Source organism: Delphinapterus leucas, chromosome 5, assembly GCF_059928025.1.
Source record: "Delphinapterus leucas isolate spDelLeu-1000000601 "Yukka" chromosome 5, BTC_Dleu_Yukka2, whole genome shotgun sequence".
Taxonomy (NCBI): domain Eukaryota; kingdom Metazoa; phylum Chordata; class Mammalia; order Artiodactyla; family Monodontidae; genus Delphinapterus; species Delphinapterus leucas.
The window spans coordinates 71,604,379-71,619,900 of NC_143133.1; the positions used below are offsets into that span (position 1 = coordinate 71,604,379).

The window sequence follows — 15,522 nt, forward strand, 5'->3', positions numbered from 1 at the left end:
ATTTAAATTTTTTTCACCACCTATAATATCTTTCTCAAGTATATTACAAATTTCCTCACCATCTAAACATAATTACCTGTTTCTTGATGACACAATGGTCATCATCATGAGTTCTTCTATAGTACTTGAGGATACATATATTATGGGATTTGAGGTAATGATCCTAGGACTATTGTTTTTCAAAAGGTACACCGAGGAACCCCAAGAAATGAGCACTCTCCATTGCTGGTGGAAGTGTCAATATCTACAAAACCCAGAATGCATTTATTTTTTGACCCAACAACTCTCCTTCTGGGACATTCTCCTACAGATATAATTACACATTCACAAAATAAAGTGTGCAGCAAGATTATTGTGGGATTATTTGTAAAAGTGAAACACATTGAAAACAACTTAAGAGGACTGGTAAAATCACCTATGATACATCCATTAGAAGGAATACGGTGCAGCTGTAAAAATAAATAAGGAAGCACTCTGTGTACTTCTATACAAACATCACCAGAATATGCTAAATAAGTACAGAAAAGCAAGGTATATGTATATATACTTTGTTATATTCTGTGTTTTTAAAAAGGGGAGGGAAAGAGGGAAGTAAGAATATCTATTCTTATTTGTTAATTTTTATTAAAAAGCACTGTAAAGATACAGAAGAAATTGGTATAAAAAAAGCAGGGTTATAGTAAGGAAACAGGGATGGAAGTTAGGCCTTTTCAAAGTGTCATTTTGAGTTTGAAACATGTAAATGTTCAAACAATACAAAATTTAAAACAAGTTCCCCAAATAAGCTTAATTTTACTTTTTTTTTTTTTTTGCTTAATTTTACTCTTTCATCCCTTTTTTATAAACACATGAGCTGTTATATGATCAGTGTAACAAGGCTACTTTCCTGGAAAGTTGAATGGCAGATTATTCCCTTGTCCTTCAGAGAAACCCTTTTCTTTCCTACTGGTAGCATTCTACATATATTCAGTGCCTACTATCTTCCAGCAATACATACATCAGTGAACAAACTCAAAAAAATCCCTGCTCAAGGGACCTTAAAACTCAATTGTTACCCATTTACTCATTGCTAGTGAAGGTACAGTAAGAAAGGAATACATATACATTGCTAGAGGAAACATAAATTCTGAAAAGCAATTTGTCAATATGTAACAAGAATCTTTAATACGTGCATAGCTATTGATTGACCCAGTAACTTCATTCCTGAGAACTCAACATGAAGACCGAATTTTACATATAAATTTTTTTACATTATTTATAAAGAAAAATTATAAGAAATATAAATGTCTGAAATAGGGTAATGGTTGGCTAAGTTATGGTTTATTCAGCAGATAGAATATTATGCTGCAGTTAACCTAGAAGTAATTTCTAGTTAACATGTTAGATTAACCACAAAAATTTATTCCCACTCCACCTCCAGGCTCCTCTGAAATAATTGTAAAATTTGAAAAATTAATAAAAAATAAGAACACAAAAGCCAAAGAGAACAAAAGAGACATTCTCTGATAGGATAAAATTAAAATACAACTTCAAAAAACATGGGGAAATGCTGTTAAACAACAAAAAAGGCAGGACTCAAAATCATATATACTTTTAGCCATATTTTAAAAATTACTTTAAAACATGGAGAAAAAAGCCACTCAATATTATTTCTAAATAGTGATTTAAAAATAAATGATTTTTTCTTTTATCCTTTTCTATATTTTCCAAAATATCTACAAAGGGCATTTATTACTATTATAGTCAGAAAAATAAAATCACTTTAAAAACATATACATACCCACTAGGATGGCTATAATCAAAAAGACAGATAAAAACAAGTGTTGGCAAGTGTATGGCTGGAACTCTCTCTCACACTGCTGGTAGGAATATAAAATGGTACAGCCACTTTGGAAAACAGTCTGGCAGTTCCTCAAAAGTTGAACATGACCAACCATTCTCTCCCAGGTATATAGCAAGAGAAATGAAAAAATAACATCCATGTAAAGATATGTGTACAATAGCATTATTTGTGATAACCACTACACTACAGAAACCATCATAATAGCATTATTTGTAACAGCCAAAAGGCAGAAACAATACAAATGTCATCAACTGATGAATGGATAAATAAAACGTGGTATGTCCATCCAATGGATTCTGCCATAAAAAATATTGATACATGCTACAACATAGATGAACCTGAAACACATTATGCTAAGTGAAAGAAGCCAGTCACAAAAGGCTACATATTACATTATTCCGTTTATATGAATAGACAAATCCATACAGTATAGAGAGAAAATAGATTAGTGGTTGACTCCGAACAGCGGGGGAGGAGATGGGGAGCTAATGGATATGAGATTTCTTTTGGGGATGATGAAAATATTCTAAAATCAATTGTGGTGATGGTTGCACAATTCTGTCAATATAAAAAACCTCAAATTGTATACTATAAATTGGTGACTTGCATGGTATGTGAATTATATCTCAATAAAGCTACTGTATTAAAAAATATATACATATAGTCTATAACTTCACCACTAACCAGTATTTCACATATTATTCCTTATCACCTTGCAACACTACATAATAGGACAAACATTAGATTCAAGATAAAACCAGACTCTTGCCAATCCTAAAACCATGGACAAACCGTAACTCCCAAGTTTCAATTTCCTTTTGGGGGGAAATGGGGAGTCCTCTCTGGTACACCATCTCATTTTTCTCCCAACAATTGAGTCGCATGCCTACCAAGAGCAAATTATCTTATATTTGTTCCAAAATCTTTTTATGCCTGTTGTATTTACTATAATTATATAATTTAGTTAAATATTATATCAAAACATGAGTGCAAAAAGAAAATGCTTTGTCTCTGAAAATTAAGCTGTACGATTTGAAAAAGGCAAGTTACTTTAAAAATATCCTAAAGAAAAGGTCTCAGCTATACATCAAAAGATTGATGATGGGGCTTCCCTGGTGGCGCAGTGGTTCAGAGTCTGCCTGCCGATGCAGGGGACACGGGTTCGTGCCCCGGTCCGGGAAGATCCCACATGCCGCAGAGCGGCTAGGCCCGTGAGCCATGGACGCTGAGCCTGCGCGTCCAGAGGCTGTGCTCTGCAACGGGAGAGGCCACAACAGTGAGAGGCCCACGTACCACAAAAAAAATAAAATAAAAATAAAAAAGATTGATGATGTACTAGCATTTATACACTTATCAACTATAAAATATTTAAGGCATATATCCTTCCTATTATTTTTCATTTCAAACAAATTTTTTATTTAACCATTCTAACTACTGGTGATTGTACAATCAATATTGTATAAGATTCTACTCGATGTAAATTATTCGTATAAAAGACTAACAGAAGTATACTTACTATTATTCTATCTCACACTCTAAAGACTGATGGTTGACCCTACTGAGTTGTCTCTTAGTGAGGTTGAAACTTTTCTATCCTTCAAGTTCCCAGGCCCACCATAGCCCTGTACTCTCTACAGATACCCTCATCTCTTAAACTGAAAGAAGATGCCCAATGTAAACTCTTAAAGTTCAGTTCAAGGCTGCTAAAGTCCCTCTTCCTGTCCTCTTGGACCCTCCAAATCCTCCCTTTTCAAAGCCAAACTTACATCTGACCTGTATATTCAGATGACCATTAAGGAAAAAAAAATTCTTACGCTCATGCACCATAGACTTCTCTTTATTTCCTCTTACTACACATTTGGGCCTCTACTTTCTCATCTCTCAACTCATCAAGTCAGTCATTTACACTCTGACCCCAACTGCTGCAATACTAAAATACTCTTCCATCAAAAAAATTCTAAGTGGTCTCTGACCTCCCCTCTCTCACTACTCTGATGCATCTCAGATAATGCTGCCAAGTGCATATTCCAAATGCAAAACTCTGATCACAAAACTCCCTGCCTTGGTAATTCAGTGACAGTCCCAATGCCTATAGAATAAAGTAGAGAAATTCCTTAGCCTCAGAGTCAAGGTCCTAATGGAAGAGAATAAACTGTTAGCCCATTTCCCTAATGTTCTCTAGACTAGTCAGGCTGAACTCTGCTCTATGCAAACATGTCCCATTCCTTCCTACGCCCAGATCTTTCTTCCATGTGGAATGCCCTCCCTTTGTTTCTATGCATTAAATTCATCTAAAATCATTTTTAAAGTAGAAAATCACTTTTTAAATCAGAGCCTTGGGTTTCTCAACTGTAAGACTTTTTATAAGGATTATTAAGTGTTAGAAGTATTATAAGTATTATTAAGCATAAACTTAGAACAATAGCCAGCAGATAGCACTCAACAAATGTTGTTACTGTTGTTCATTCAACATAATGAGGACTCAACAAATATTTTTTAAATTGACATGCGAGACAAAGCAAAACATAACAAAAGTCTTTTCTATACTACACAATACTCTTTGCTCTCAAAGCAACAGTTTAAGATCTGACACCTCTGGAAGTTAAGATGACGAAATCTTCTGATAATCAACAGTTTTCAGTTTCTGGGAATCTCACACAGATTTATGATATAAGAACAGCAACCCACTATTTCAGATTTAGTCAAGAACTTGATTTATAATCACTTCACGATATGTTATGCCACACACCCTAAACTTATACAGTGCTGCATGTCAATTATATCTTATTAAAATGGAAAGAGAAAAACAACTCAATTCACTAACATCTACCAAAAATAAGGAGGGCAAGCCTTACCAAAATAGAGTAGTTTTATGATTCACTTTTTTTTTAAACTGTGTAAAATACACATAACATATAATTTACCATCTTAACCATTTTTAAGTGTACAGCTCAGTGGCACTAAGTACATTCACATTGTTGCACAAACACCACCACCATCCGTCTCCAGAACTCTTTTCATCTTGCAAAACTGAAACTCTGCACTTACTAGACAATAACTTCTCTTCCGCCCCCTCCTCCCAGGCGCTGGCAACAAGCATTATGCCTTCTGTTTCTATGAGTTTGCCTACTCTAGGTACCTTATTTAAGTGGAATCATACAGTATTTGTCCTTTCGTGACTGGCTTATTTCACTAAACATGAGGCCCCTTCAAGGTTTGTTTGTGTTATTTACTTTTTCAGCAAGAACTTCAAAACCACACGAAGGACATGGTTTAAACATACTCTAGTTTAAACTCATGGTTTTAACGCACACCGTATTATATGGCACTAAACTGCAGACTTGGATGACTCAAATTACAGATAGAAAGGGAAAGTAGAATAACATGTACCGAATTACCTGGTATGATTCCAGGTATCAAACCAGGTGCATTTCACACAAAATTAAGACCACACAACTCTAAAGAGGTAGGTTATTATTATTCCCAGTTGGTAAATGAGAAAAAGGAGATTCAGAGGACCTCCCATGCCACTGCCCTATTTCCATTTTGTCTTCATCATAAAATTTATCACTATCTGACATACATACATATGTACATACATTTATTTCCTTATGTGCAAATTATATGTAGGCAAAAAAAAAGTTGAGAATCACATTTATGCAACAAAGTTGTATCTATAATACAACATGGCTTGGAATCTGAACATTTTATAATCTCTAGCTTTCTGAGATGCTTGTCCATAGGTACACTTCTTTTTTTTTTTTTTTTTTTCCATAGGTACACTTCTTAGATACTCAGAAGTTGGGAGACTTTATTACTGCCAAAGATATATATATATTTTTTTGGAACAGGTATGGGAGGTAGGGGGCACTAGAGGACAGAAGTAGGGGATAAAATTCCAACTGAAAAGTCCAAGGGTTCAAGAAGGCCAGTCTCCAGTAAACCGAAATCTATTATTACAACATCCTCATCTTCTATGAATTTTGTTGTTTTAAATCAAACTTCACCTGAGGAATTTTCTACCAAGCATGAATTTTTAATGGGAGGGGAGATACTAGTTTGTGATGGATGTTCTACTTACCCCTTGAATATATTCTCACTATAATATTAGCTATATTTACAGTACTGTGGATTTCCTTTTTCTGCTTCAGAGTGAAAAATATTCCCACCACACTGTATTGCTACATTTTCTCCCTTAAAATTAGTTAAAACTTTTTATTACATTTCAAGAAATTAAGAACTAGATACCTAACTTTTAAATTTGTTAAACTGTATTTTTTCATAATTTAAATGACAACTATCTCCACCATTAGAAGAATTTTAAATGTTCTGAAGAGAAATCAAAAAATGTTAAGGGCTCCCACTAAGTAAATTCCCATTTGTAACAAAAGTCTACATTTCCCATTAGCTTACTGTTTTCATATAATAATTTCTTTTGATCACAGTATGAAAAATGTTACTCACAAAAGGAGTACTGTATTCACAAAATAATTTTATCTTTACTGATATAACAAGAAGTCAGCGGTTTCCTTTTTGTGGTAAACAATTGGCCTTGGGAAACACATTCCCTGTTAAATGTCTTTCACATTTTTTAAAATACACAATTGGTTCAACTTCCTAATAATCACCACTTACCAGAAATGTGAAAGATAAAAATCTATCAAGATACACAATAAGACTAAGCAAGCCAAAAAGAGGAAAACAAAAGAAAATCACAAAGGCTCCCTGAAGAGGGTGGGGTAGAGAAAACTTCCAACCTAACCTCGACCACCTCTTCCTAAAAAAAAAGGAAAACATCAACGTCAAGGTGACAAAAATCTCACATCTTTTTTCTCCATTCCTAAGGGATCATGTCCATTAGCATACAAATATACCATAATGATCACTCACCTTAAAGAGAATAAAAGGGGGGAGCCCTCCTCCACCGCAAAAGCCCTGTCTTGACTGCCCTGTTTCTCTGCTCCCCTTTACAATAAAAGTCCTCCAGACAACTGTCTCTATTCAGTATTTCACTAGCTCCCCTTCATCTCATTCTCTCCTCTCTTCTACCCCCAGGGCCGCTGGCCAGTGTCACTGATGACCTCCACACCTCAGGAAATCCAAAGGTCAATAATCAGTCCTCATCTTAGTTGACTCCACGGCAGCATTCCTCTCCCGCCTTTTTGAAACACTTTCTTCACTTGGATGGCAAGATGTCACACTCTCCTGGTTTTCTTCCTTTTCCTCAAGAGCTGCTTTTCCTCTGCCTCTTCTCCAACTCAACACGTTGCAGAGCCCAGGGCCAGTCCTTGCCCCTTTTCTCCACTGACATTTACCTCTGGACCTTATCCAGGCTAAAGGCCTTAAATTCGAATCTGGAATTTGTTAGCATATAGATGGTATCTCTAGCCCAGACCTCTCTCTACTGAGCACTAACCTTGCAAATTCAAATACCTATCTGCACATCTAACGAGACGTCAAACACAACTCTTAATACAGCCCCCTAAATCTCTGCCTACTCCCAGCACTTCACTTCAGTAAATAACACCACAATTCTTCTAGATGCTCAGGCCAGAAATCTGGCAGTCACTTTTTTCCTTTCTTTACCTCACACCCTCGTATCTAATCCATCAGCAAGTCTGTCAACCCTGCTTTCAAAATACTGTATACCTTAAATCTGGCCACTTCTCTCCCATCCACTGCTTACCACCTAGTCAGAGCCGTCATCATCTGTGGCCCAAACAATTCATGTCGCCTCTTAGCTGATGCTGCTGCATCTACTCACCCCTTAATTCTACACAGTCACCATAGTGATCTTTTTAGAATATAAATTTATTCACTTGCGCCCAAAAATCCTCCACTGGTTTCCCATCAAATGCAGAAAAATATCCCATGGTCTCCCTAACATTTCCTTTCCTCTATTCTAGCTACCCCAGCTTTCCTGCTACTCTTCAAGTTGAAGAAGCTTATTCCCACATCAGGGCCTATGCACTTGCTAACTCCTCTGCCTGGAAAGGTCTTTCCCTTGAGTGTGACTTGCCCACTTGCCTTCCTTCCTTTGCTCCCAGATGACTGCAAATGCTCCCACAAAGAGGCCTTCCCCACCATGCTAATCTGAAATAACCAAAACCTATCACACTCTAGACAAACTTAGTTTTTCATCATAGAGTTTATCATCCAATATTTGTTTAATCTTTGCCTACATGACTAAAAACAAGCTCCAGAAGGGCAGAGACTGTCTTGTTTACATTTATAATCCCTAGCACCATCTCCTAGCTCACAGGTACACAATAAGCATTTGTTGATTAAATAAATGATGTCAAAGGTAATACATGATATGCACTATAAAAAAAATAAATGAATATATAGACTTTCAAACATTTTATTAAACAAAATGAATATTAACTGCTTCATAAGGTTCCATTTTACAGCGTTTAGAGGAGATAAGAGTAGCACAGAATGACAGAGGAAGAGGTAAACTTCTTGTCTTCAGTACATAAATCCAATATATTTGCATACTCTACCTTATATACATTTTGAGCTGTAACCTAATGTTTCCAGAAAATAACAGGTTTTAAACTGTTTCTTTTCTTCTTGTTAAAGACCTGAATCAACCTGCATCCAAACAATTAGCTTAAAAGGAGGAATAATACTTACAGGATAACCTAGGAATACATATTTAACAAGGTCAGCTGCCTGTTCAAATAGCCCTGAGATAACTTAATCAACACAAAAGGGAAAACTCTAGCAACATTAGAAATTAAAAAGGGGTATCACCCCACCCCTGAAATTCTAAGCTCCCACAGAGGTATTCTAAGGTAAGAACAATGGGAAAGGAGAAGTAATCTGCCCTGACATCAACCATTATTGCTGTGCTCGAGAGCGGGCTTACAAGTCTACTCCACCGAGGCGCACCCCAGAAGATAATGCTCAATCCCCCCCTCCATCAAATTCACTGGGCTAAATACTAACTGCAACTTTCAACAGACTCCGACTATCCTTTAAGAGCAGGATAAGACAGAATAAAATCTCATGCCAGGCTGTGACAGAGCCTGTACTATTTATCAACACAGGATAGCACGTATACAAAAAAAAAAAATCACCAGTGTTAAAAGAACTGGAAATACAAGACTCATCAAAATGTTCTGAATTCCAAGGATAATGATCTTGGCAGAATTCTAAACAAAGGTGTGAGACGTGAAACCATTTCCTTTTCTAAGATATTCACTCTCTTGGGGGGATACAGTGGTAGTAAGGCTTACCAAAGGAATGTCTACAACCAGGCTTAGGGACTTGAGGAGACTCCTCTCAAAAAACATCAACCAGTAAAAAATGATAATAATAATAAAGATATAGAGGATATTAACAATATTACTCACTTTCCCTCTCCTTCTCTCTCCTGAAGTCAGGCATGGTCATGTGATTTGTGTTGGCCAATGAAATGTGAGGAGAATTGATATATAAACTTCCAATGGAAGCATTTAACTGTTGGCACTGGGCTCTGTACCTCTTTCCCACTGTCTCTGTAATTATGGAGGCAGGTGTTGATATGGAGGTGCATTGCCAAACCTGTAGGCAGAATACAACTTGCCTAAAAGGCATGAACTTGACATGAATAAGAAATAAATTTTTGCATTTTAAGCACTAACAATTTGAGGATTGTTTTCACTGCAGCATAAACTAACTTGGGATTATTTTAAAATTCCAATAAAATTAATTAAAATTCGGCAAATCCAGAAAATCAGACAAGGGGAAAGATGTTTCAGAGATAGAAAAACATACAAACATGACAGCATAATGAGAAATGGTTTATAACCATAGAAACAGAAGATTTTAATGGAATATCCCTTCAAAAACCAATAATTTCACCTTAATTTAAAAAATTTTAAGAACAGTAGGCTAGCTCTGGAAGGATCCACAAGAGGCTGGCAATACTGGTTGCCTCCAGGAAAGGAAACTATACGGTAATAGAAAAAGTGAGGAGAGACTTCCGGTTTTCATTCCGGCATGAAAAGACACTTAGAAGTCACCACTCCGTCTTAAAAAAGTAAAAAGATAAACATATTGAAAAAGCAACAGCTCTTTTAAGATTCATAAGAGGAGTGAGGTCATAGGGCATACCACTACTCCCAAAACTGGAGACAGGCAGGTGCAGAGAATCACAACTTACGGGAACAGAAACCCATGAGCAGAAGCTTCCATGGGAACCAGTGCCAGGGTAAGAAAACCTGAACTTTAACTGACAAACTGCTAGAGGCTCAGTGTGGACAACTCTGAGAGTTAAAAACTCCAAGGGGGGGCTTCCCTGGTGGCGCAGTGGTTGAGAGTCCGCCTGCCGATGCAAGGGACACGGGTTCGTCCCCCGGTCCGGGAAGATCCCACATGCCGCGGAGCGCCTGGGCCCGTGAGCCATGGCCGCTGAGCCTGCGCGTCCCGAGCCTGTGCTCCGCAACGGGAGAGGCCACAACAGTGAGAGGCCCGCGTACCACCAGAAAAAAAAAAAAAAAAAAAAAAAAACTCCAAGGGGACCAATAATAGGGGGAATCCCATACTTGTGAGTTTTATCTCCAAGAGCTCCAACTGGTTCTCATAATGAATATCAAAGAAAAATCCCCTCAAATTTCTGGCAGGGGGAGGGGAAAAATATTTTGAAATACTCCAAAGCATTCTGTTCTTCTTAACAAAGTCTGCCCTCAGGAGAAATTAAGAAACTCTTTAACCAGAGCCCAACTGAGCTAGGAGAAGGGAAATACCCAACCCCAGCTCCCTCTGGCCATCCTGTACCACCTAAGGTAGAGAAGAAAACTGAGAAGCACTTGTGAAATCCACAGTCTGGAGGCACAGGCTGACCCCCCAACACACACCTCACCACCACATTACTGAGAGTCTACTTAAATCAGTCTCTTACACTTGGTACTGTAAGTCCATGTCCAACTACCAAGAAAATATTACAAGGCATGCTAAAAGGAAAAAACAAAAACAGTTTGAAGAGACAGAGCAAGCATCATAACCAAACTCAGATATGGCAGGATGTTGGAGTTACCAGACTGGGAATTCAAAACAACCATAATTAATATAGTATCTAATGGATAAAGTAGAAAGCAAGCATGCAAGAAAAGATGGGCAATGTAAGCAGAGAGAAGGAAATTCTAAGAGTCAAAAAGAAACAGCAGTGATCTAAAACACTGTAACTGAAATAAAGAGAGCCATTGATGGGCTAAAGAAAGAATATCTGAGCTTGAGGCTATATCAATAGAAACCTGAAAAGAAAGAGAACACTGAAGAGCAAAAAAGAAAAAAGACTGAAAAAAAAAATAGAATATCCAAGAACTGTGGGACAACTACAAAAGATCTAACATACATGTAATAAGAATAGGAGAAGAAAGAAAGAAACAAACAGAATATTTGGAACAATAATAACTGAGAATTTCCCCAAACTAATATCAGATACCAAAACCACACATCCAGGAAGGTCAGAAAATAACAAGCAGGATAAATGCCAAACAAACAAACAAAAACACATACCCAGGATATCCTGTTCAAAATCAAAGATAAATTTAAAATTCCTGGAAGAGGCCAGAGGAGAAAAAAAACTAAACCTTACCTGTAGAGGAACAAAGATAAGAATTACATCCACCTCATGCAAGCAAGAAGAGAGAGGAGTGAAATACTTCAAATGTTGATAGAAACAAACCGAGAATTCTGTACCCTGCAAAGTTATCCTTCCAAAGTGAAAGAGAATAAAGACTTTCTCAAACAAAAGTTGAGAGAATCTGTTGCCAATAGACCTGCCTTGCAAAATATGTTAAAAAAAAGTTCTTTAGAGAGAAGGAAAATGATATAGGTCAGAAAATCAGATCTACATAAAGAAAGGAAGAGCATCGAAGAAAGAATAAGAATGTAAAATACAAACTTCTACAATTTTTAGTCTTAATTGATCTAATAGACAACAATTTGTTCAAAATAATAATAGCAACAATGAATTCAATTATGTATGCCTATAAGTGAAATGAAGGACAGCACTGATAGAAGGGAAGGGAGGGAAGAATTAGAATTATTTTACTATAAGGCACTCTACTCATGAAACAGTATAGTATTATTTGTAAGTGAACTTGAATTAGTTGTAAATATATATTGGAAACTACAGGACAATGACTAAAAACAGTTTAAAAAGTAGTATAATTGATATGCTAACAAAGGAGACAAAACAGAATTAGATGAAATACTCAAAACCATAAAAGGCAGAAAAAGACTAGAAGGAAATAAAAAAGAAAAGAAAAGAAACAAAGAACAAGGGCAACAAACAAAACAAATATGATAGAAATTAATCCAATTGTATCAATAATCACTTTGAACATCACTGGTCTAAATGAATCAATTAAAAGACAGAGATTGTCAAAGTGGATCAAAAACCAAGACCCACCAGAAACCCACTTTAAATAAACAGACACAAAGATTAAAAGTAAATGGATGGAAAAAGATATACCATGCTAACACTAATAAAAGGAAAGACAGAGTAGCCATTCTCATTTCATACAGAGCAGACTTAAAAGGAAAATTTATGAGGGATAAAGAGGGGCATTAGAGGGCTTCCCTGGTGGCGCAGTGGTTGAGAGTCCGCCTGCCGATGCAGGGGACACAGGTTTGTGCCCCGGTCCGGGAAGATCCCACATGCCGTGGAGCGGCTGGGCCCGTGAGCCATGGCCGCTGAGCCTGTGCATCCGGAGCCTGTGCTCCGCAACGGGAGAGGCCACAACAGCGAGAGGCCCGTGTACCGAAAAAGAAAAAAAGGGGTGGGGGGGGGCATTAGAGAATGATAAAGAGGTCAGTTCTCCAAGAAGACATAACAATCCTCAACATGTATCTACCGAACAAGAGAACAAAGTACGTGAAGCAAAAACTGATAGAAATAAATACAAGGAGAAATCCACTATTATAGTTGGGGACTTCAACACCCTCTATAAGAAATGGACTGGTATAGCAGTCAGAAAACCAATAAGGACATAGTTGAACTCAACAACACCATCAACCAACTAGTTATAATTGACCTCTATAGACTACTTCAGCAACAGCAGAATACACATTCTTTTCAAGCTCACATAGAACATTCACCAAACAAATTTAAAAGAACAGAAATCACACAGCATCTACTCTCAGACCACAATGAAATTAAGCTCAAAATCAATGACAGATAGAAAAATCTCGAAACACATGGATTAAACAACACTTCTAAGTAACACAGGGGTCAAAGAAGAAATCTCAAGAAAAAATTTTTAAATATTTTGAATGAAAATGAAAACAAAATTTGTGGGATACAGCAAAAACAAAATTAAAATCCTTAGAGGGGAATTTATAGCACTGAATACATATATTAGAAAAGGAGATCTGAAAATCAATAAACTAAGCCTCCATTTTTAAAAACTAGAAAGAGCAACTAAATGCAAAGTAAAGAGAAGAAAAGCAATAATAATAATTAGGGCAGAAATCAATGAAACGAAAAACATGAAATTAATAGAGAAAAATCAATGAAACCAAAAGTTGGTTCTTTGAAAAAAAATCAGTAAAATCCATAAAACTCTAGCCAGGCTAACAAAGGAAAAAAAGAGAAAAGACACAAATTACTAATATCAGATATAAAAAACAGACATCACTACAGATCCCATGAATATTTAAAAGAATGAAGAAATACTATGAACAACTCTATGTCCACCAATTTGATAACCTAGATGAAATGGACCAATTCTTTGAAAGACACGCAAAGAAAACTTCAAAAGCTCACACAAGAAGAAACAGGCAATCTAACTAGGCCTGTATCTATTAAAGAAATTGAATCAGTAACTAATAACATTCCAAAATAGAAAGCACCAGGCCCTTTACAAAAATTAACTTAAAAGGTATCATAAACCTAAATTTAAAATGCAAAACTATAAAACTCTTAATAGATAACATTAGTACAAACATAGATGACCTTGAGTATGGCAATGATGTTTTAGATATAACACCATAAGCACAATCCATGACAGAACTAATAAGGATATTGATAAGCTGGACTTCATTCAAATTAAAAACTGCTCTGCAAAAGACAGTATCAAGAGAAGAAGAAGACAAGCTACAGACTGGGAGAAAATATTGATATTTGCAAAACACACGTCTAATAAAGGGTTGTTTAAAAAAAAACATACAAAGAACTCTTAAAACTCAACAAAAAGAAAAGAACCGGATTTAAAAATGGACCAACTCCCGGGCTTCCCTGGTGGCACAGTGGTTAAGAATCCTCCTGCCAATGCAGGGGACACAGGTCCTAGCCCTGGCCCAGGAAGATCCCACATGCCGCAGAGCAACTAAGCCCGTGCGCCACAACTACTGAGCCTGCGCTCTAGAGCCCACAAGCTACAACTACTGAAGCCCACGTGCCTAGAGCCTGTGCTCCACAACAAGAGAAGCTACTGCAATGAGAAGCCCGCGCACCACAATGAAGAGTAGCCCCCGCTCACTGCAACTAAAGAAAAGCCCGCATGCAGCAATGAAGACCCAACGCAGCCAAAACTAAATAAATTTTAAAAATTATCCAACTCCCAACAGTGAGTCCTAAGGGGACTCAGGATGGGAAAGAACAGGATACTGGCCCTAGACAGCTAAGGTGCATATCAAAGGAATGATTTCAATGAGCCCAGACTCTAGCATCTTCTCATACAGAGAAAAGTGCTAAGTCACAGGTATAGAAAGCAAACTTATGGTTACCAGGGGGGAAAGTGGGGGTGTGTCGGGGGCGGGGGGGATAGATTGGGAGATTGGGATTGACATCTACACACTACCACATATAAAATAGATAACTAATAAGGACCCACTGCATAGCACAGGGAACTCTTCTCAATACTCTGTAATGACCTATATGGAAAAAGAATCTAAAAAAGAGTGGATATATGTATATGTATAACTGACACACTTTGCTGTACAGCAGAAACTAATGCAACATTGTAAATCAACTGTACTCTAATAAAAGTTTATAAAAAATTTTTTAAAAAAAGGGGCCAAAGACCTTAACAGACATCTCACCAGAAAAGATATTCAGATAGCAAATAAGCATAGAAAAGATGTTCCACAGCATATATCATCAGGGAAATGCAAATTTCAACAGCAGTGAGATACCACTGCACACCTATTAGAATGGCCAAGTCCAGAACAATGACGATACCAACTGCTGGAGAGGGTGCAGAGGAACAAGAACTCTGATACACTGCTGGTAAAAATGCAAAGCGACACAGTCACTTTGGAAAACAGTTGGCAGTTTCTTACAAAACTAAACATACTTTTTACCTTACGACTCAGCAGCTGGTGCTTTTTGGTATTCACCCAAGTTGAAACCATGTCCATGCAAAAACCTGCACATGGATGTTTACAGCAGCTTTATTCATAATTGCCAACCAAGATGTCCTATGGATAAACTGAGGTACATCCAAACAGTGGAATATTATTCAGCACTAAAAAGAAATGAACTATCAAGCCATGAGAGGACATGAAGAAATGTTAAATGCATAATGCTAAAATGAAGGAAGCCAATCCTGAAAAAGCTACATATTGTACATATTGACATTCTGGAAAAGACAAAACTATGGTGACAGTAAAAAAAAAAAAAAAAATCAGTGGTTGCCGGGGAGGGGTGGGAGGATGATTAGGCAGAGCACAGAGGATTTTTAGGG

The 15,522-nt window shown here is 37.0% G+C and overlaps 1 protein-coding gene across 11 annotated transcripts in view; it reads right to left on the reverse strand.

Moving 5' to 3' along the window:
• The window catches only part of FRYL (FRY like transcription coactivator), a 293,278-nt gene that overhangs the window by 207,027 nt on the left and 70,729 nt on the right, over positions 1-15,522 (reverse strand). Inside the window, exon 1 of one of the 11 annotated variants that reach the window (XM_089911900.1) lies at positions 9,202-12,953. The exons of 9 other annotated variants lie outside the window; for them this stretch is intronic. The gene's annotated coding sequence lies outside the window, so the exon portion shown is untranslated. Of the gene's footprint in view, positions 1-1,780; positions 8,014-9,201; positions 12,954-15,522 lie in introns of those variants that run through there. One more of the 11 variants, XM_089911902.1, reaches the window with a different exon arrangement.